General features: G+C 41.9%; 1 long non-coding RNA gene across 1 annotated transcript in view; it reads right to left on the reverse strand.

Moving 5' to 3' along the window:
* Positions 1-729: 729 nt before the first annotated feature.
* The window catches only part of LOC129057683 (uncharacterized), a 38,719-nt gene continuing 18,443 nt past the window's right edge, over positions 730-21,005 (reverse strand). Inside the window, exons 2-3 of the long non-coding RNA XR_008522394.2 lie at positions 5,765-5,913; positions 730-1,060 (exon numbers count right to left, since the gene is read on the reverse strand). This is a non-coding gene — a long non-coding RNA (uncharacterized LOC129057683). The remainder of the gene's footprint in view (positions 1,061-5,764; positions 5,914-21,005) is intronic.

Below are 21,005 nucleotides of genomic sequence, written 5' to 3' on the forward strand. Positions count from 1 at the left end.
TGAAGATGAAGGCAGAGACTGGGCTGAGGCATCTACAAGCCAAGGAAGGCCAAAGATTGTCAGCAAACCACCATAAGCTAGGAGAGAAGCCTGGAACAGATTCTCTCCCATACCTCTTAAAAGACCCCAACCCTGCTGACACCTCGATTTTGAATTTCTAGCCTCCAAAACTGTAAGAAAATAAGTTCCTGTACTTTAAGCCACCTAGTGTTTGGTACTTTGCTATGGCAACCCTAGGAAACTAATATCCTCTACTCTCCAAGTTCTGCCACTCTGCTAGGTGTAACATAAAATCTTGATATTCTTATTTTTGTTTTTCTACTCATTTGTGAGTTTGCATACTTTCTTCATATGCTTTTTAATCATATGAGCTTCCTTGTAAACTGTAAGTTTTTAGTCTTTGATTGCTTTTTCATAGGGGCTGCTGTTTTTTTCTTGTTGATTTGCAACAGTTCCTTGTAAATTCCAAATATTAGACTGTTGATATTTACAACTATAGTCTCCCAAACAATTATCTTTCTGTTCATTTTATCAATTTCTCATTGGGCAAAATTGCTTACCTCCTATTTAATCAAAGTCATCCATTTTGGGCACATGATTTGTGTATTTGGGATTTTGCTTTAGAAATCCTTCCCCACTCCTATGTTACAAAGATAGTCTATTATATAATATTCCACAAACTGTATGTATTATCTTTAACATTTAGAGCCAATATATAAATATGGTATATGGTGTGACATAGAGGCCTGTTTAACACACCAGTATAACAAAACACTCCAAGATATAGTGGCTTAAAACAACAAAAACATTTATTTTGCTCATGTATCTGTAGCACTGGCAAGGATCAGCAAGGATGGTTCATCTTTTTACCATGGAGTGTCAACTGAGATGGCTCCACTGGGACTGAAATATCCACTCTCAAGCTGGCTCACTCCTGTGGCTGGCAAGTTGGTAATGGCTGTCAGCTGAGAGTTCAGCTGGGACTGAGGGCAAGGGCACCTGAGTTCCTTTCTACTAGCGCCTCTTCACAGCCTGCTTCGTCTTCTTCACATTATGATGGCTGAGTTCCAAGACAAAGAAAAATTCAAAGGCTGTATGACTTTATAAAACCTTAACATCACTTGCTCATGCTATATTAGCTTTATATATAGCTTCAGAAATCATTTAGCATGACTTCCACTGTCATCACAAACCTGCCCAGAATCAAGGCAAGGAAACATACATTTCACTTCTAACAGGAAGGACTCAAAGTCACTTTGTAAAGAAGCACACGTGGGAGGGAGATAATGCTGCAATCCTCTTTGGGAATGGAATCTGCCACAGGATCCAATTCCCTTAGTAGATCATCTTTATCATTTGTTAAATTCCTTGCACACAGATGTCTGTCAACTGAGTGCTCTACTCTGTTACTCTGTTCTATTTGTATTTTGCCACAATAAGGCTATGTCTTAGTATCTTGATACAATATGTCCTAACATCTGATAGGGCAAGTTTCCTCTCTGTGTTTTCCTTTCTCAAAGTTGTTATTCATGAACCTCTTAATCTTCCATACAACTTCTAAAATACATCATCAAGCTCCTTAAAAAAATCCTACTGGAATTTTGTTAAGATTGCCTTGACATTATAGGTTAATTTGGGGAGAATTGTGGCCGGGCACGGTGGCTCACACTTGTAATCCCAGCACTTTGGGAGGCCAAGGCAGGCAGATCACTTGAGGTCAGAAGTTTGAGACCAGCTTGGCCAACATGGTGATACCCCATCTCTGCTAAAAATAGAAAAATTAGCCAGGCATGGCAGTGCACATCTGTAATCCCAGCTACTCAGGCGGCTGAGGCACAAGAATCGCTTGAACCCAGGAGGAGGAGGTTGCAGTGAGCCAAGGTCATGCCACTGGACTCCAGCCCGGGCGATAGAGCAAGACTCAGTCTCAAAAAAAAAATTGAGGGAGAATTAACACAACTTTATATTGTCATCTGACTAAAATATGTAAAAATTACTCCATTTATTCATGCTTTTTATAGCTTTTAATTTTTAATATTTTACCTATAGAGATCTTGTTTATTTCCTAAATATTTAATAGTTTTTGTTGCTTCCATGAATATTATCTTTTAATTATATTTTCTAATCAGTTTTTGCTGGTATTGAGAAATTCTGTTGCAATACATAAGATGATCTTGCATCTGGCAACCTTGCTTAACTCTAATAGTATGATCTGTTGTTTTTGCTATGCAGATTATCACATTATCTGCAAATAATGATAGTTTCATTCCTTTCCCTCTAATTCCCATCTCTTTTTGTTCTTCATTTACAGTTGTCTAGAAAGTCCAGTGTTACGCTAACAATAGTGGAGGGTAGTGGGTATCCTTGTCTTACTACTAGTCTTAAAATGTAATACATCTTTCTCCATTAAGTATGATTTGTGCTCTAGGTTTTTCAATGTAAATAGGTATTTAACTTTATTAAATATTTTCTACATTTACTGAGATAATTATGTGATTTTTCTTTTTGTGTATTAATGTAGTGAATTATATTATGTTAAACCATCCTTTTACTTCTGAACAAACTTACCAAATGACAATAAATTAATACTTTTAATATTAACATTTAATAAGCTACAACAATTTTTTTAGGGTTTTTGTATCTGGAATCATAAGCAAAAGAGGTCAGTAATTTTCTATTGTTATCCTTATCTAATTGTGGAACAAATGTTATGTTCAGCTCAAAAATGAGTGGTAGTTTTTGTTATTTCTCTATTTTCTAACTTGAGATTGCTAGAATTTTACTGTAAAACTGTCTGGGCCAAGTGCCTTTTTGGAGTGGAGGTCTTTGTTCTGGTGCCTATTGGTTTATTTAAGTTTTCTATTTCTTCTTTTACCAATATAGGCATTTAATCATGTTCTCTAAATATTTTCATTTCATATAAGATTTCCAAATTTAGCAGGATGAAGTTATTCATAATTTAGTTATCTTAGCAGCTGTATCATATAGCTGTTTCTCCCTTTTCCATCGGTATCTTGTTTATTAATATTTTTGCTGATTAGTGTTTATGGATTCACATTTTCATTAACTATGAATTATTAATAAGATAGTTCCTGCTGTTTATATTTCCAAAAAGTTGTGTTTGTCTAGTTTGTCTATTGCTTGTATTTATTTGTTCATTCTTCACTGATTCTTGTCCTTATATTTATTATTTCTTTCCTTCTTGTGTACTTTGATTTGTTCTGTTATTCTTTTCAAACCTTTTGGGTAGAATTCTTAACTCACTTGATATTAACTTTTTTATTCCCAAAAAAGTAGATTTAAAGCAATAGATTCTTCTCTGACAACCGTTTTAGCTATGTCCTGCTTATTTGGATAGGAAGGATTCTTATTGCCATTTAGTGTTAATTATTATTTATTTTTACTATTTTCTCTTATACTCATTAGGAATTTAACAAGCCTCCCTTTTAATTGAAGAGTTTCTTAGTAATATTATTTGATTTCCAGACATATGAGATTTTTCATTTTTTAATTTTATTCAGATGGGATTTTTCTAGGTAACTTTTAGTCTTCTAGTGTATGTTCAAAAAACATAATCTGCATAATTATCATTCCTCAGAATTTATTGAGGCTTCCTTTGCAGCCTGGTATGTGGCCAGTTTTTACAAATGTTTTTTGCGTGCTCCAAAAGAAAATGTATTGTCTATTGCTGTGCATAGTGTTCTACATAATTCTAATAGCATAAGCTTGTTATTATATTAGTCAAATTATCTATGCCTCTGCTCACTTTTGTTTGAGTTATCAGTTTCTAACCCTGGTGTCTTAAAATAACTATAATTGTTGATTTATAAATGTCTTTTAAAAAGAATATTTTGTAGAGTAACAACAGAGGTAACAGAGAACAGTTTGTCAGATCCCCTCAAATCACAGGGATTTCATGCTAGGAAATGAATGAAAATTCAAGGCCTATACTCAATCTTGGCTTGGACTGAGGGCTCCAAAGAGGCAACGTAAGTCTTGGCTACTTCATCTGCCCAAGGGAAACCTGTAAGTCTATGTGAAGGTAGGGCTAACCTTGATGTGCCCTTCAGGAGCTTCTGCCTCCAAGATCTGAATCTAAATGGGGATGAGCACAAGCCCCATCTTTGTACCAGTGGCAGATCTTACCAATCAATCACTCACTCTTTAGGTAGCCCTCCAGAAGCCAGAATGAACTTTTTTGGCAACCTTTGTATCAACAGCAAATAAATGCCACCCTGACTTTTTTTTTTTTTTTTTTTTTTTTTTTTTTTGAGATGGAGTCTCACTGTGTCACCCAGGCTGGAGGGCAATGGCGTAATCTCACTGCAACCTCCGCCTCCCGGGTTCAAGCAGTTCTCCTGCCTCAGCCTCCTGAGTAGCTGGGATTACAGGCACACCCCACCACACCCAGCTAATTTTTGTATTTTTAATAGAGACAGGGATTCACCATATTGGCCAGGCTGGTCTCGAACCCCTGACCTCATGATCTGCCTGCCTCAGCCTCCCAAAGTGCTGGGATTACAGGCATGAGCCACCATGCCTGGCCAACCCTGACTTTTGAGACTGAAGCCATATCTAAGAAACTGAGGACTGTCTCTGAATTCTAGGTAGCAAAGTCAACCCAATGGCTCAATATTGATTGCTGACTGGCTCCAAAGCTCTGGACACAAGGATCACTCTACGCCCAAACTCCTCCAGTAACATGAAAACCCCTAGCATGTGAATAAGGTACCCACCTATTTTGTGAGATTTCTCAAAGTATTTCTGTTCTCCTCAGTCTGAATGAGGTTAATTTTCCTGAGCAACAAGAACAAGTGTGAATGCCCACTCCTCAACTTGGAGTCTTCTACATAACTTGGATGTTGAGAACTTAAATACACTATGGTGAGCTGCAGGCTCTTCTTGCAGATATAACAATGCTCTTGGTTTTTTTTTTTTTTTTTTTTTTTTTTCTTTTATTATTATTATTATTATTATTATTATACTTTAGGTTTTATGGTACATGTGCGCAATGTGCAGGTAAGTTACATATGTATACATGTGCCATGCTGGTGCGCTGCACCCACCAACTCGTCATCTAGCATTAGGTATATCTCCCAACGCTATCCCTCCCCCCTCCCCCCACCCCACAACAGTCCCCAGAGTGTGATGTTCCCCTTCCTGTGTCCATGTGTTCTCATTGTTCAATTCCCACCTATGAGTGAGAATATGCGGTGTTTGGTTTTTTGTTCTTGCGATAGTTTACTGAGAATGATGATTTCCAATTTCATCCATGTCCCTACAAAGGACGTGAACTCATCATTTTTTATGGCTGCATAGTATTCCATGGTGTATATGTGCCACATTTTCTTAATCCAGTCTATCATTGCTCTTGGTTTAAGCAGGTGTACTAGTCAGGGTTGTTGGCCACAAACAATAGAAATGGATCTGCCTGAATTGAGCAAAAAAAGACTTCACTAAGGGCAGCTCACAGACTCCAGAATGCCTGGAGAAAGAGGTTCAGATAATGGGCAGGCACAAAAGAAAGCCGAGTCCTGGAACCACAGCCCCAGATTCCCTACAGGCACATTTTGAAGAGTTCACCTGAGCCTGTGTCACCACTGCAAGTGCCTTCATTGGTGGCACAGTCCCTGGAAACCCAATGTCACTGCCATTGCTGCTGCTGCCACCACCCTAGTGGGACCATCCCCATTTCTTGGCCTCACCAGCTCTCAATTCAGAGCCTCACGCAGGGTCGTGCAATTGTCGGAGCACCAGCGCTTACCTACATCCTAGACACCTGGGGGGCTCAGGAGGTCAGGTATTGATTGGCCTTCTAGGCTTCTGTGCTGAAAGGCTAGCTCTGCTCACCCTAAGAATCACATGGCGGGAAGTTTCTCGAATGTAGGAAGGGGATTCCCATGCAGCGCGGACCTGAAAACACAAAACCCACTAAGCTGGTTAGGGTGGAGTGCAGAATGGGCTCCTCAACATCCTTCTGGGGGGCATGGGTCCCAGAATAATTTGAACCCAACTTGGACCTTATTTTCATCTTAAAGATAGAGGATAATATCAACCAACACATGTGTTTGAAATAAGGTTTAAATGAAATAAAGTATGTGTGGGTGATTTGTAAATTATACAATGTTATGTGGATGTTAGTGATTCCACTCACTCCTTTGTTCTTTCGGCAAACTTCTCAGGCTTCATCTGGTGCTGGTCCATCACATAAATTTCATCTTCAGCCTCTCAGCAGACAATCTTGCCTCTTACTCCAGAGAGTCAACAGAACCCACATGAAAGAAACTCTACCAGCTTCCCACCACCAAACTGAGAGACCCACCTGCATCTACTTCATCCTCTCCGCCTTCACTGCTGTTTCCATGGAGATACCCCTACTCTCTATCCACAGCCAATCTTGCCTTAAATAAGTGGCTCCCACCCTTTCCTGCCTTCTCCAGAACCTGTCATTATCAGTTACCCTCTCTGTGCCCTGTATCTCTCTATTTCTCTGTCTCCACTAAATCCTTCCATCCTACTCTCTCCCACGTTATCCTCCCTACCTGACTCCCCAGACCCACATTTCCCATTAGCTACCACCCACTGTTACTTCTTTCCTTCAAAAACATCTCATGAGTTGCCTGCATTGACTCTCTCCTCTTCCTCATCTCCCGTCCACTCCTCAGCCTGTTCCAGCCTGACTCTCACACTTATGTATCCACCAAGCCTGACTTTGCCAAGTCCAAGTTGCCTCTCACTGATCTGTCTATGGCTTTTGACACAGTGACCCACTGATCCCTCCTTCTAGAGACAACCCCTTCCTTGGCATCCAGGACACTGTCCTCTCTCTCTCTCTCTCTGAATGTTCCTTGCAATCATCTTAGCCAGCTCCTGATTCTCAAGACAGCCTTTAAAGGTTGACTCCTCCTTCCCCTTCATGCCTCCCACATACACATCATCCATCCCTAAATTCTATCCATTCCACCTCCCAAATATTTCTCTAATCTTTGCACTCCTACCCACAAGCACAGGACTATAAAATCCTCCTATCTGGTCTTTCCACATCCACTTTGGCCTTCTGAACCATTCTTAAACCAGCAACCAGAGTAAGCTTTTTAACATATAAAAACGACCAAGTTGTTTCTTTGCTTAAAACCCTTCAATGACTTAAAATCCTTCAAATCCTTAACAGGGACTTCCATGTGCTACGTGTCTCAACCCCGGCCCACCTCTTCCCACTCCTCATTCTCTCTTTTCCCCTGGCTTGCCTGCATTCAGCTGGTTGCACAGAGTTTTCCTCTAATAGCCCGAGCTCCTGCTCACCCCAGGGCCATTCCTCTTCCTGAAGCCAGAGCCTCCCTTGCACTGCACCAGCCATGCACTGCATGACTCCAAGGGACACCGTTTGCCTCACTGGCGTCACAGATGCAGAGTTACTACAATGATTCAGCAATTAAACTAGCTTAAAGAGGTGTGCTCTTCTAATTACCAAAGAGTCTTTGCACTAGCTGGCATCAGGGCTGTCTGAACACCCTTCCCCTGTTCATCTTTTGGATCTCTTGAGTGTCATGTGGAGGGAGAATCCTTTCCTGACCCTCCAAACTAGGTCAGGTCTCCCTGCAAGTTATGACCCCTCCACACTTTGCCTTTATGTTACTTACCATAATTATATACATTTGGGTAACTATTCATAATGTATCTGTCTTCCTCATGGACTATAAGTTCCCAAGGAATTGTGACAGTTTCTGGGATGCCCTACCCTATGTCACCCTGAGTCCACGAACGAGGGCATACTCAACTAGCTGAGAAGTGACTTATGGATAAACGAATGAATCAACCACATGGGCTTCTGTTCTGGTTAAACAGCTCTCCTCTGCTGTCTGAATATATCTAAGGCCCTGTTCAGCAACTGTCTAAGTTTCCACACTTTTAAGCCACAGGATAGAGGTCCAGTTGGTCGGTTTTCCACACACAAGAAATGAAGTTCCCCAGGACCATAACACCATGTTGTTCTGTTATCATGGGGTTGTCATTTCTTTACTTATTTCTTTTTTTTTTTTTTAAGAGATGGGATCTCACTATGTTGCCCATGCTGGATTTGAACTCCTGGGGCTCAAGCTATCCTCCCACCTCAGCCTCCCAAGTAGCTGGGACTACAGGTACACGGCACCATGCACCAGCTGGAGGCATATTTCAAACAAGCTAACCCACAGAACCATGAGCCTGCCCAAACTCTCCTCTGCTGGCTAGGAAACAAGAATAACCCTCAGCCCAGGGCATGTGGATGAACAGAACCTCACCCACCACCCCATCCTGGGGACCAGCTCTCAACCCTATACTCTTTCAGGCCAGGAGCCTGAACCTGTGTCCCTTTGGGCCACTGCTCAAGTGTGCCCTCTGAGAGGTACTGATCCATAGGCTGCAAGAGTATTTGTCCCATTTTTCTTATCCCTTCCCAAAAAGCAGCACCACTGAGTAACAATTACAGATTGCCTACTGTGTACCTGCCTTTGTAGAAAGTAATACAAACCATAATATTTGCCCTAAACAAGTTTAGTCTCCAGCTGTGGAGACAAGAGTGCACATGAACAGAGAAGGAACTCTGAGCAGGGATTTGGAGCATCCCAGCTTCGGCCTCAGCACTAAGCCCATCTGAAAGCTGAAGAGGAAAGTGGTTCAATGCGAGGGCAGAGCATTGGGAAGCCAAGGTGGGAGGATCTCTTGAGCCCAGGAGTGCAAGATCAGCGTGGGCAATATACTGAGACCTGTTAGCCACAAAAAAAAATTAAAAATTAAAAATTAGCTGGGCATGCTGGCACATGCTTATAGTCCCAGCTACTTGGGAGACTGAGGCAGGAGGATTGCTTGAGCCCAGGAGTTGAAGGCTGCAGTGAGCTATGATTGCGCCACTCCAGCCCAGGTGACAAAGTGAGACCCTGTCTCTAAAGAAAAAAAAAAATTTGTGAAAGCAGAGGTCCTAGCCAGAAACCTGGAACTCTACTCCCCTCTGCTGTTTTCTTGTAGACTAAATAAAAATCTGCCATTGCAGCCAAAGAGGGAAATAGAAATACAGGACAAATAAATAGGAGGGGAAGAACAGGACAGAAGGACAAAGAAGGGGGAACAAGTAAGGTGCAATAGTGAAATCAAAGCTATTAATACAGAGTGTGTCTGATTATGACAACTAATATTTTTGTAGTTTTTCACACAGCACTTACACAGGGACTAGCTGTCTGGATTCCTCCAGCATCCCTGAGAAGTACATCATCCCAGCTTTACAGATGTGGAGACTGCAGCCCCAAAGATTGTGAGGTACCCAGTCTTACATAGCTGGCAAGTGACGGAACTAGGACCTGAAACCCTGGCCCAAATCTGACTCCAACACAGTCCTCATTCCTCTAAACTCCTTTCCTCCAGAAACAGCAAGTTTATAGGATAGACAAAGGAGAAGTGGCTCCCAGTTATTCTTCCCACTTCTGCAAAGCCTCATGTCACCTGCCACACTCACCTCCTCCCACCCCCGCCCCAACCCTCTGCACAGAAAACTGCAGATCACCTTATTGGCTTCCTAAAGAACATGGTAGTGTTTATTTACCAACAGCCTTGGCAGGACATTTACCAACAGCACCTCTGTGCTGCCAAACATCCTGTCCTGGGAGCCAAAGGGTCAGCATGGGGAGGAGATGAGGCTTATGCCATCCTCTTCCTCCCCTGAGACAGCTTATTACCTGTAGGCACAGGTCTGGTAGATACTGGGAAGATGTCAAAGACCTTACGATGGGACATGATGATCTATCAAAATAATTATAATAATAACAGCAACGACAGCAGCTAACACTTCTTGAGTGCTTACTACCCACCACCACGAAAAGAGCTTTCAATGGCTTTGAACTGTGTTTAAGCCTCATGACTACCTAATGAGGTATGCTCTAGTCTTCCATGAGAAACTGAGGCTCAGGGGGTGAACTGTCATGTCAGGGCCACACATCAGCAAGGGTCAGAGCCAGGACTCAAGCCAGGTGAAGACTCCAGGGGCCAAACTCTTAACCACCATGTATACTGCCTCTTTGCTTTATGAATACCCTAGGTGGGGCGGCAGGGTAGTATAAACCCCAAACAACAGGTACAATTCATGTCTACCAACATCTGGAGTGGCGAGAAAGGTTTCAAAGATGAAATAAGACTGATGTGGACCTGTACGAAGGAAGAAGAGAGATGAGGGGCCCAGCATCACATACAAGAGAAAGGTCAGAGCAAAGGTGAGATGGATTCTGGCAGGGCTTACACAGGGAAAGAAGGGATACTGGAAGCAGCCTGAATGGTGCCGTGGAAGTTGCCATTGATGGCTCATCCTTCAGACTAACAGATTTGACACCAGAAAGAAGAACAGGGAGCAAAGGAGAACAGAGGAAAGGAAATCGTAGACACCAGGTGAGTTTCAAAAGTACCTAGTAGGAATGTGAGAATTTTTCCCATAATCTGATTATTTGGTCCTCTGGGGTGTCTGGGACAAAGTTTCCACCCTCAGAGTAGCTTCTTCCAAATAGTCCCGGTCGCCACCCTAGGAACCAAGCAGGTGTGTGCTCTTGAAACTTAGGAAGCCCTCTAGCTGTAAATAAAGGGAAAAGGATCCGGGGAAAGTGAGCCAATGGCAGGGGCGGGGAAGGCATTTGCAGTCAATTTGGGATGTCCCCACTGCATTGGATCCTCTCTGTCGTGGAAACGATCCATGCCCCTATGTCATACAATGTTCAGTCTTATCTAATTCCAGCCATATCTACACATCACAAAGTAGCACAGCGAGCTACCCACAATCTGTCCAATTTGCTTACTATGAACCTCCAAACAAAGTAGCCAGGCTCCCAGAGGACAGGGGACTTCCTGTCAAGCCAGTTGGGTGCTCTGTCCATCAGTCTCAAGCCTAGGAATGGAAATGCACTTGAAAATCCTTGTCAAGGCAACCAGTGCATTCAGACTCTCCGTTGTAGCCATATAACCTGTGTCCTCTGTCCTCTGTATCACTGACTATCACTAGAACACAGCTTCCTAACCTTCCCTAGGCCCCTGCAACCACTGAGAAACAAATAAAACAAAACCAGAGAGAATCTGTCTCCCAAAAGTTAACATTATTACTGGTCAGGAGAAAGGTTGGACATTTGGTCAAATTCCTCAAAGGTTTTGCAGTTCCCCATTATTAAGAAGTCCTGCTTCAGGAGCACAATGTTAACTGGTTCAAAGCTTTCATATATATATATGTGTGTGTGTGTGTGTGTGTGTGTGTGTGTGTGTGTGTGTGTGTGTGTGTGTGTGTGTGTGTGTGTGTGTATGTAATGATTTTACCATTTAAGCTATAGAAGACAGCAACCACAAAATTGAAATTCTGTCTTTCAAAGGGTTTTATGTACTCTCTAACTGAAAACAGCTTCACAATAAAATGATCCAGTTATACAAGTAAGCGCTACCCAAAATAGTAACTATGGCCTTAAGGGCTATTATCTCATTGCTATATGAAGGATTTAGGGTATATAAAAGTCCATTAACACAACTAAGCATAATAATCTGATTTATAAAGTACCCCTTTCCAGGGCCTTTGTGGCACCCTACAATTACACTGCCCCAATTAAAACATCCTAGAAGCTTAATAGGCTTACCCTGAAAGAAACAGCCCTATAAAAGCATGACCCACCCCACCAAAAAATCTTGATGGAGAGGGTTCTACAGCAAGGTTGTGGCAGCAAAGGGGGTTTTTGGATGGAAAGGAGAGCATTTTAAATGTCTGATTCCCATGCTCAAAGCCTGCCAAAGTAAACAGGAGCGATAGTAACCCCAAAGCAAAGAGGCATTACCAGTATGATTGTCTGGTTGTCCATCTAAGGCCTTCCTAGTAAATTTGGCATTTGCTTCTCACAAAAGAACACTTCTGGGTCCTAAGCTTGGGAAAGCCAAATGACATTTGCAGCTGGAAAGCAAGAAGAACTCTTCTGTTCCAGAGACCTATTTGGAGCATGAAATTTGAACACCTTCTCTCAACCTTGGCCCAAGTCAACCCCAAGTTGCTCAGCTGAAATTTGCAGAGTCTCAGCCACTTGTGTGTATGTGTGTTGGGGAAGATGGGGGTGGGGGGGTCTCATCTGTCTTGACTACTCTTAGACAAGTCTATCACGACAAAATGGAAATATGCCTCTCAAAATTTACCCTTCATTCCTAGATATCAGTGGACAAATGAAATTTCCAAAAGACATAAGAAGTTGCTAAAGTAAATGTCCTCAAAGTTGGCTCAAAGCTAATCTTAGTGAAGAGTGAAAACTGCCCCCTGAGTATTCTGTGGAGAAAAGCATGTAGCAAAGGAGAACATTTCTAAAAATCTATTCACAGATAGGCAGAGGCAGCCATCCAATGCTGTGTCTCACCCACCACTTAACTCATTCACACCAACTTAGCAAAGATACTATTAATACTAATACTCAAAATGCTGGTGAGACTTCAGCCAGACAGGTACTCTGACACTACCAGTAGGAGGGTCAATTATTTGAGCCTCTCTAAAAAGCCATCTCTCAATAGCTACCAAAAGCCTTTAAAATGCCTAGATCCTTTGATCCGCTGGAAATGTATTCTAAGGAAATTGGCAAAACGTGTTCAAAGAGCAAAGCATACTAATGCTCCCTGTCACATCGTTTAATCTAGAAAGAGATGGGAACTGATTCAGCAATAAGGGAAGAATCATGTAAATTATAGTAAATCCATAGGCAAAGTATTGTAAAGCCTTTGAAAGTTATGCTTACTGAGAAACACAAAATAAGATATGAATAAAATGAAATAAAAACTGTATTCTTGGATAGGAAGTCTCAGTAGTGTAAAGATGTCAATTCTCTCCATCTTAGTCTATAAATTCAACATAATCCCAATCAAAATCTCAAAAACAGTTTTGTTTGTTTTGTTGGGAAAGTAGAAATTTAACAAAATGATTCCACAGTCGTCTGGGAAAATAGGCCATGTGAAAATAGCCAAGAAATGTGTTTTAAAAAGAAGATTAACAAGTATAGTCTAGCCCTCACTGTTATAAAAATACATTAAAACTACAGTAATTTAAACAATAAGGTACAAATGTAGGACTAGAAAGAGTAGAAGGTTCAAAGGAAGCCAAATCATATATAAGAATTTAGTATATGATAAAAGTAGCATTTCAGATCAGAAGAGAAAATATAGATTATTCAACAAACGGTGTAAGATAACTAGCTAAATGTTTGGGGAGAAGTTTATGCCAGTGCCCTATATTACATTTTTGTTTAATTTAAACATGAAAATAACATGCTCTTATAACATGAAAATAATAACATTTTTTAAACTGGTAAAGGAAAGACAGGGGAATGGTCTAAATTATCTTGGAATAAATTAGATTCTTCTTAACATGAAATAAAATAATTGAGAAAAAAACTAACAAGCTTGAATACATAAACATTTTTAACTGCTGTAAAAACACCATAACAGGTCAGAGAAAGACAAAAAAAAAATTGTGGAACTACTTCTATTACATACAACAAATAATTTTCTTAATATCTAAAGACATATAATGTATCAATTAGAAACTTATAAATAACATGATACAAAAATATACAAAGTATGTGAACTGCAGTTTATAGAATAAAAAATACGAGTGGCTAAATGTGGGAATAAATGCACAGACTCACTTATAATGAATGACATGTAAATTTAAAAACAGTGAGATTATTGTTTGTTTGGTTTTATGTGTGTGGTTTTTCATTTTTTGTCCCCATTATTGATAAGAGTATGGAAAACCAGAAAGATTATGCATAGCTGATGAGAATGTAAATGCATAAACATTTTTGGAGAGCAACTTGCCCGTATCTTTTAATACTTTACATGTGAACCCTCCCTTTAGCCCAGAATTTCCATTTCAGGCATTAATGCTACATAAACACTTGTACACTAAAACATATGTGCAAAGATGCGCACAGAAATATATGCACAAAGATGCCTGATGCAGCATTGTTTATAAGAGGGAAAAAAAAAAAAGGCCTGGGCATGTGGTTTATGCCTATAATCTCAACACATTGTGGGGCCAAGGAAGGATTGCTTGAGGCCAGGAGCTTGAAACCAGCCTGGACAGAATAGTGAAGCCCTGTCTCTACAAATACATATAGATATATAGATTTTTTTTTTTTTAATTAGCCAGGCATGGTAGCATGAGCCTATAGTCCCAGCTACTCAGGAGGCTGAGGCGGAAGGATCACTTGAGCCCAGGAAGTTGAGACTGCAGTGAGCTGTGAGGACACCATTGCACTCCAGCCTGGGCAAGAAAGTGAGACCCTGTCTCAAAAAATATATATAAAAAAGCGAAACCACTTAAATAGCTATCAATAGAAGTTTGGTTAAAGATGAGATTTTCCTAGAATGGAATACCTAGCAGTAGTTTAAAAGAATAAGGTGGATTTGTATGTAGTAACATAAAAGATGTCCAAGATATAATACGTGCAAAAATGTCGCAAAGCTGTATGAATAATATGAACCCACGTTTTCTGTGCCTATACATGCAAAACTAATGTCTGAATAGAAATATAAGAAATTGCTAAAAAGGAGTTACATCAACTGAGTGAAAAAAAGGAGAGAAGAGGAGAGAGGATATTTACTTTTCATATCTTCAACTTTTTTTTTTTACAATAACATGCATTACTGTTGAAATCACAAACTAATAAAAAATAGCTGAAGTTTTAAAATTAAAATTCAAGTATTTTAATATTTGCCAAGACTCTTTTAAAGATCCAGAGAAGTAGTCATAATGTAGCATAAAAGGAAAATCCAGATCATGTAATTATAAAGTATGCTCTAAATTATTTTAAAATTTATATGTAAATATGTACATGTAATAAAATGCTGGCAGGAAACTTACCAAAATGTTCATGTTAATTACTTCTAGTACTAATGTTTTAACATCTTTTTTTATTTACTTATTTATTTTTTTCAAGTTTTCCAAAATTAATATATAATCAGAAAAAAAATTACTGAGCAATTCAGAATTTGCTTAGCAAATTATTATATGTCCTACACTAGACTAGGAACCAAGGGGAGAGAAAATGTGGGACATAATCCCTTTCCTCAAGCAATTTACAGTTTCACAGATGAATCTGTACCTATGGCTAAAACATTTGTACATATAGAATCTGTACATGTTGTGATCAACAGAGAACAACAATGAGCCAAGTGCTAAGCTGAATCTTATCAAAGGTCAAAATGTATGAAAGAGACAGTGTGATTAATGGGACAACAGAAAGGGAAAAAGAAACACATGTCCCAATTATTAGCACCTCCGTAACCAGACAACCAGGTAAACAGCCTTGGGAAATAATATGAGAATTGTCTTCCAATGACAGAGTCAGAACTATACACAAGCTTGATTCTGGGCATTAAGAGGCTCACTTCCTCAAAACAATGCCTTCGCCACACACTGATATCTAAAATTTTACTGTTAAAGATTTATCTCCCTTTTTCATACTCTCTATCCCTCTTAAAAAGCAAATGGATCTCGAAGTGCCAACGCTTGACACTGGATAGGACCCTTCCAGGCTTCTGGTGCCCATGACAGACATCACTAGTCAATCTCAGCACTTCCTTGTGAAAGAATCTCAGAATCTTTCTCAGCACAACACTGCAAGCAGCTACAACCCACTGAGCAAAGCTGGGATCTGAGTAGAACACTATTTGCCATCCCTTATTAAAGTGATTGTAATAATAAACTCGCATTTGAATAGGAGCTGAGAATTTACAAAGCTCTGTCACATCCATTATCTCATTTGAGCTGGTGTTGTTTTCTTTATGTTTTCTTAAATTGAGGATTTAAGAGTATCTGCAAGTTGTTCAATGGCCATTATTAAGAGGTAGGCCCCGGATTCTAATGGGAAACACAATCTTTGTTCCAAGCCCACTTCTCTTCCTTCTCTTCCTCTTAAACATCAGTCTAAAAGAGTTGAGCCTATGCTATTCTGAGAGCCAGTTCAGGGAGGGGAGAGCATGAGGATCTTAGGAAGCACTGGGTCTCGGGAAAGAGCATCCCCAAAAAATGCAGGACACCAGAACCCAAAGACTATGGGCACAGGACATCATAATTTTGCAAAAAGCCAGCTCTTTCCCCTGAAGAGAGCAGTAAATATATTCAGGTTCCCACCTACAACTGTTATCTCACTGGAATTCAACCAAGAACCCCATTAAGGGCAAGAACAATTCCAACCATATGAAAATCTGACAGGTACTGAGCTGCACAGATAAGTTTCCGTGCCTTGGGCTCTGCGGCCTCATTCTTGCCAGTTTCCCCACAGCCTCCTGTCTGTTCTCTAGGTTGGGGAAGACCAGAGCCAGCCTGATGGTCCTCCCAAGGTTTTCCCCAAGTTCCAAACACCCAGTGGAAAATGCACAATCTACCAAGTCATTTTCTCCTTTGGTGCTTCAAACGTGACTCTCAGATTCCCCTGGGCTGCTCCACGATCATCTGAAGCTCCTCTCATCCGGCTCCATTTGGAGGCACATGAAGGTTAACTTCCATAAGCAAGAGGTCCGCCTTGCACAGACCTTGTGTGCAAGCGTGTTTGTGTGTGTGTGTGTCCAGGGACACCCATGAACTCACCCTCCAATCCAATCCAATATTAAAAGTGCAACAGTCCTAAAAGGATTTTTTAAACTCCAGAATTAGATAGCGTGTTGAATTTGAGGTTAACATATGGATTTTTGACTTTAAAAGGCTAGATTTTCACAACAAACACACGTTGCTATAGAGACGGCATAAGCCTATGTAAACTTCAGGCATTCATATTCATAGAAACTCCTGAAGCAAGACCAAATGTTGGCCCCAACATTCCTGCTCTTGCCAACTTCCAAAGAGTGCACAAATTATGCCAAAAATAAATGGGTGTGACTAATACAAGCTTAGAACATTTTTCAAAAATTTACCTGGAGGGCAACATTTGTTGATCTAGGAGCTGGGTGTGTAAAGCATACTTCCCCCTTCCATAAATCCATCTGTTTTATTTACACTTCCTAAAAGACCTGCATGCACATTTTTCCCATAAATTGTACAACTGCTAGTAATCACGTATCATTTCAATCTGCGCCCCAGTTCTATTTTAACACTATGTCTCTTCCTTTTTGTTTGTGTTCCATTAAGCACATACTAGAGGCAAAGCAGTCAAGACTTAACCCTTCCATTCCCAAATACACACTCCAGGGCTGCCGAATTGGCCACAAGCTTTTGCATAGGCGACAATTCCCAGGTCTACAAGCCTGGGGTAAATCCTATTACAAAAGCTCAGAGATGTCAAATTGGTTTCTGCTACTGACCTTCTTTCTCGTGACCCCTGCCCCAACCCTCCAGGCCCCAATCCCAAATCCCTCATTTCTCCCACACCAAGGTCAACCTGTATGACTACTGAGCTCTGCCCTGAATCTGCTCTATCCTGTGGTGGATACTTGCTGCTAATTACTGTAGTCACACTTCTTAATTCAACAAGCGCCAGGCGGCTGCCCGCCATCTCCCCAGTGGGATGGGTCGCTAGCTATCTCACGCAGGTCACTAAGTCGGCATTTATTTCCTGATAGGAGATGGCGTTACAAGGTAGCTGTTCCAACACGAATGGTAATCAACAATAATTAAAAGTGATACACCTATTCTGACTCATATGATAGTGTTAAAAAAAAAAAAATCCAAAAAGGGTGGTAGAAGGAGCGGGGAGAAAGAAAGAGAAAATAAACTGCTTAGCCAAAGCCAATAGGTTTTTCATTTCAACTTAGAATTTCTGGAAAATGTTTGCTTCTGTTTCCTTTTAATTCACCCAGAAGGAGTACTTCCACACTGCAACCACAGTGAAAAGCAGTGAATTGGGCTTTTCCATAAGGGAAAGAAACGCCAAATGAATCCCTTTACCTTGGCACTGGGGAGACCGGCAGAGCAGGGGTCAGGCCACACTCAAAATCTCCCTGTCCTTGGAGGTCATCATGACTATCTCATGGGTGATGCCAACTTCCAATCTTAGAAACCAAAAAGATCAACTACAACCAACTCTCCAGCATCCAGAAGTGGTTTAGCCTGAGCTGCATAAATGACTGTGGCCCACTCAGATTCTCAGCCCCCGTCTTAGTCCTCCTCTGGAGAACACAGGCAGCCCAGCCCCATGCTATTACTCACCAGGCCCTACTGGGTAAATGGGCACTCCAGTCATCCCATGCGCCTCTATGCAGGGATCCTGTGCCCACAGGGCAGCTTTACTTCAGCTGTGATTAGGATTATCTATGATCTGCACTCTCATGACATCCCCCCACCTTCTGCCACCCCCATCTTACAACAGGTCCCCCAGAATCAGATCTAGAGACTACAATTCACTTGGCAGTTATGTATCAATAAAGTGCTCCCAGGAGAAAACAGAAAGGGGATGAGGGGAACAGAACAGAAATGGGGAAAAAGCCAAGCACAGGTGAGATTCTGGCCCAGCCTCTGCCAGATTCCAGAGCACAAATGGGCCCACACTGAAGCAAGGCCACTGACCTTTGTCACTCCCATATTCGGTTCTCTGCTGCTGGCCACCTCAGGGCGAATGTAAACCCCCAGGCACTTCTGGCTCTCTGTACCTTTCCCCAAGCAGCTCCAGGGGCCCAAGTGCATCCTCCAAAGAAGGCCACTGGGGCCAGTGTGAAGGCAAAGGGAAGTGAGGCTGGATGGTGGGCACTCAGAAGGAATCCCAGGAACACCGCCCTGTCTGTTGCACCCGCAGGGAAGAGAACATTGTAGCATTTTAACATTAATTTCATAAAACAATTCTTAATATTAAAATCTTAAAGAAGCAGGCATGAATGGGGGAGAGAAAACTAACTCCATCACTGATTGTACCCTCTATGCAGGAAAACACCAAAATGTAAAGTCTGCTTATCGACTGTCACACCTGGACCAGGAAACAAGAATGTGAGACCTAGACACCTGCGTATTCCAGTGTTCTGTCCTGAAGCACCTATGGAACTTCAAAGTGCCACTTGATCACCTCCCCTCATGACCAGCATGCAAGCATGACTATCCAGCTCCCACAGCGTGGCAGAATTTTAAGGGACTGCCTCCTATGCCCAAGACACCCTCCTGCCTTCTGACTCCTGTGTGGACTACATCTTGCCTACTTTGGCCAGCTCAGGGAAGATAGACAAATGGAGGGTAGGAATTGCGCAAGAGCCCACATGCTCTCCATGAATGCCTCAGAACAAGAGCCTGCTCTGATTGATTGATCTATAGTGGCTCTGATGGAAAGAGTCATCAGACTAAGGAGAGTGTGATGATCTAGTTTTGATGCCTAATGCAGGAGGAGGAAGTAAGGCACATCCCTGTGGTATAGACGAGGCTAGAACCTCATCTACGCCTGAGGGTGCATCCTCCCTTCCAATGTCTGCCCTCCTCATTTCATATAAATTATACTCACACACAAAAAATACTAATGGGGGCCAGTTACGGTGGCTCACGTCTGTAATCCCAGCACTTTGGGAGGCCAAGTCAGGCCGATCACTTGAGGTCAGGAGTTCAAGACCAGCCTGGCCAACATGGTGAACCCTGTCTCTACTACAAATATAAGAATTAGCCAGACGTGGTGGCATGCACCTATAATCCCAGCTACTCGGGAGGCTGAGGCAGGAGAATCACTTGAACCCAGGAGGCGGAGGTTGTAGTGATCCAAGATTGTGCCACTGCACTCCAGCCTGGGCAACAGAGCAAAACAAAAAAAAAAAGAAAGAAAGAAAGAAAGAAAAGAAAAAAAGTAATGGGTTTTAAAATGCTTACAAAGGGCCAGGCAAGGTGGTGTGCACCTGTAGTCCCAGCTACTTAGGAAGCTGAGTGAGTCACGAGGATCACTTGAGCCCAGGAGGTCGAGGTTGCAGTAAATTCTGATGGCACCATTGCACTCCAGCCTGGGCAACAGAGCCAGACTCTGTCTCAAAAGGAAAATGTTTACAAAGTTTAGAATTTAAAAGTATATCAAAGGACTAGGCTATATTGTTTGTCCTAAAGAAGTTAATAATCTCAAGAAGAACATAAGACATACAGACGGAGAGCAAGTCTTAAGACATACATCATAAACTGGCAAGATAAATAAATTCCCAAGTGCTAACATATATATAATTTCAGGTAATCAAGTGCCTGCTCCTGTGATGAGCATAAACAGGGTTCTGGGCACTCATGCAGTGAAGAGATGACTGCTCTAGAAACAAAGAAGGAGGTGGGATTTGAACAGTGCCCTGGAGTTTGAGTTGGATTTAGACAGGAGGAGCGAGAGAGGAAGGAACAACTGGAAATGTTTGGTGAAGCTCTTGAAGATCCCAGAGTACAGAAAATCGTTTCTCCTATACCCCACACAGAAACAAAGCCCTGTTTCCTGGCCACAACCCGTGGGCCGCTTTTAGAGAGGCCCTTCACACTCAGGGCTGTTCTCAGGAAACAGAAGGGCTCAATTTGCCAGCCATTGGTGAGGGCAGAGGATGGAATTTCAACTCCCCAGCTCACAGGTCTTCCTGTGCCGCCCAACCCAGTCGCAGGAATCCGGGCCAATCCGTGGCCTCTAGTTAATACTTGAACACGTTCAAGCCTCCCCCAAGAAAAAAATGAAAATAGCCAGCAAGGATGGAAAGGCAGCCAGGGACGTCCCCCTTCCACTTCAGAAGAGCAGTGGAAACTGTCACCTCCCTATAGGACAACAAATCACCCCCATAAACACCCACTAGCCACCCCTCGCCCCTTCATGATTTATTTTTCAGCAATTGGCCTGCATTTAGCAAAATTTGAATAGCAGTGAGAATAATAATCAGACCCAGGACCTGACCACCTCAAACCCTCCCTCCTGCCTTCCTACACACTCTCACCACCCCCAGGACTGGCTGACAATGCTGTAAGCCCCACGCAGAAGCAGGGCTAGGAAGAGAGGGTGCAAACTTGGACTTCGGCCTCCCATCTCCTCCCAGCTCCCAGACTTCCCCCAGCGTGCACCCCTCTC

Source organism: Pongo abelii, chromosome 12 (assembly GCF_028885655.2).
Source record: "Pongo abelii isolate AG06213 chromosome 12, NHGRI_mPonAbe1-v2.0_pri, whole genome shotgun sequence".
In the NCBI taxonomy this organism is placed as follows: Eukaryota; Metazoa; Chordata; class Mammalia; order Primates; family Hominidae; genus Pongo; species Pongo abelii.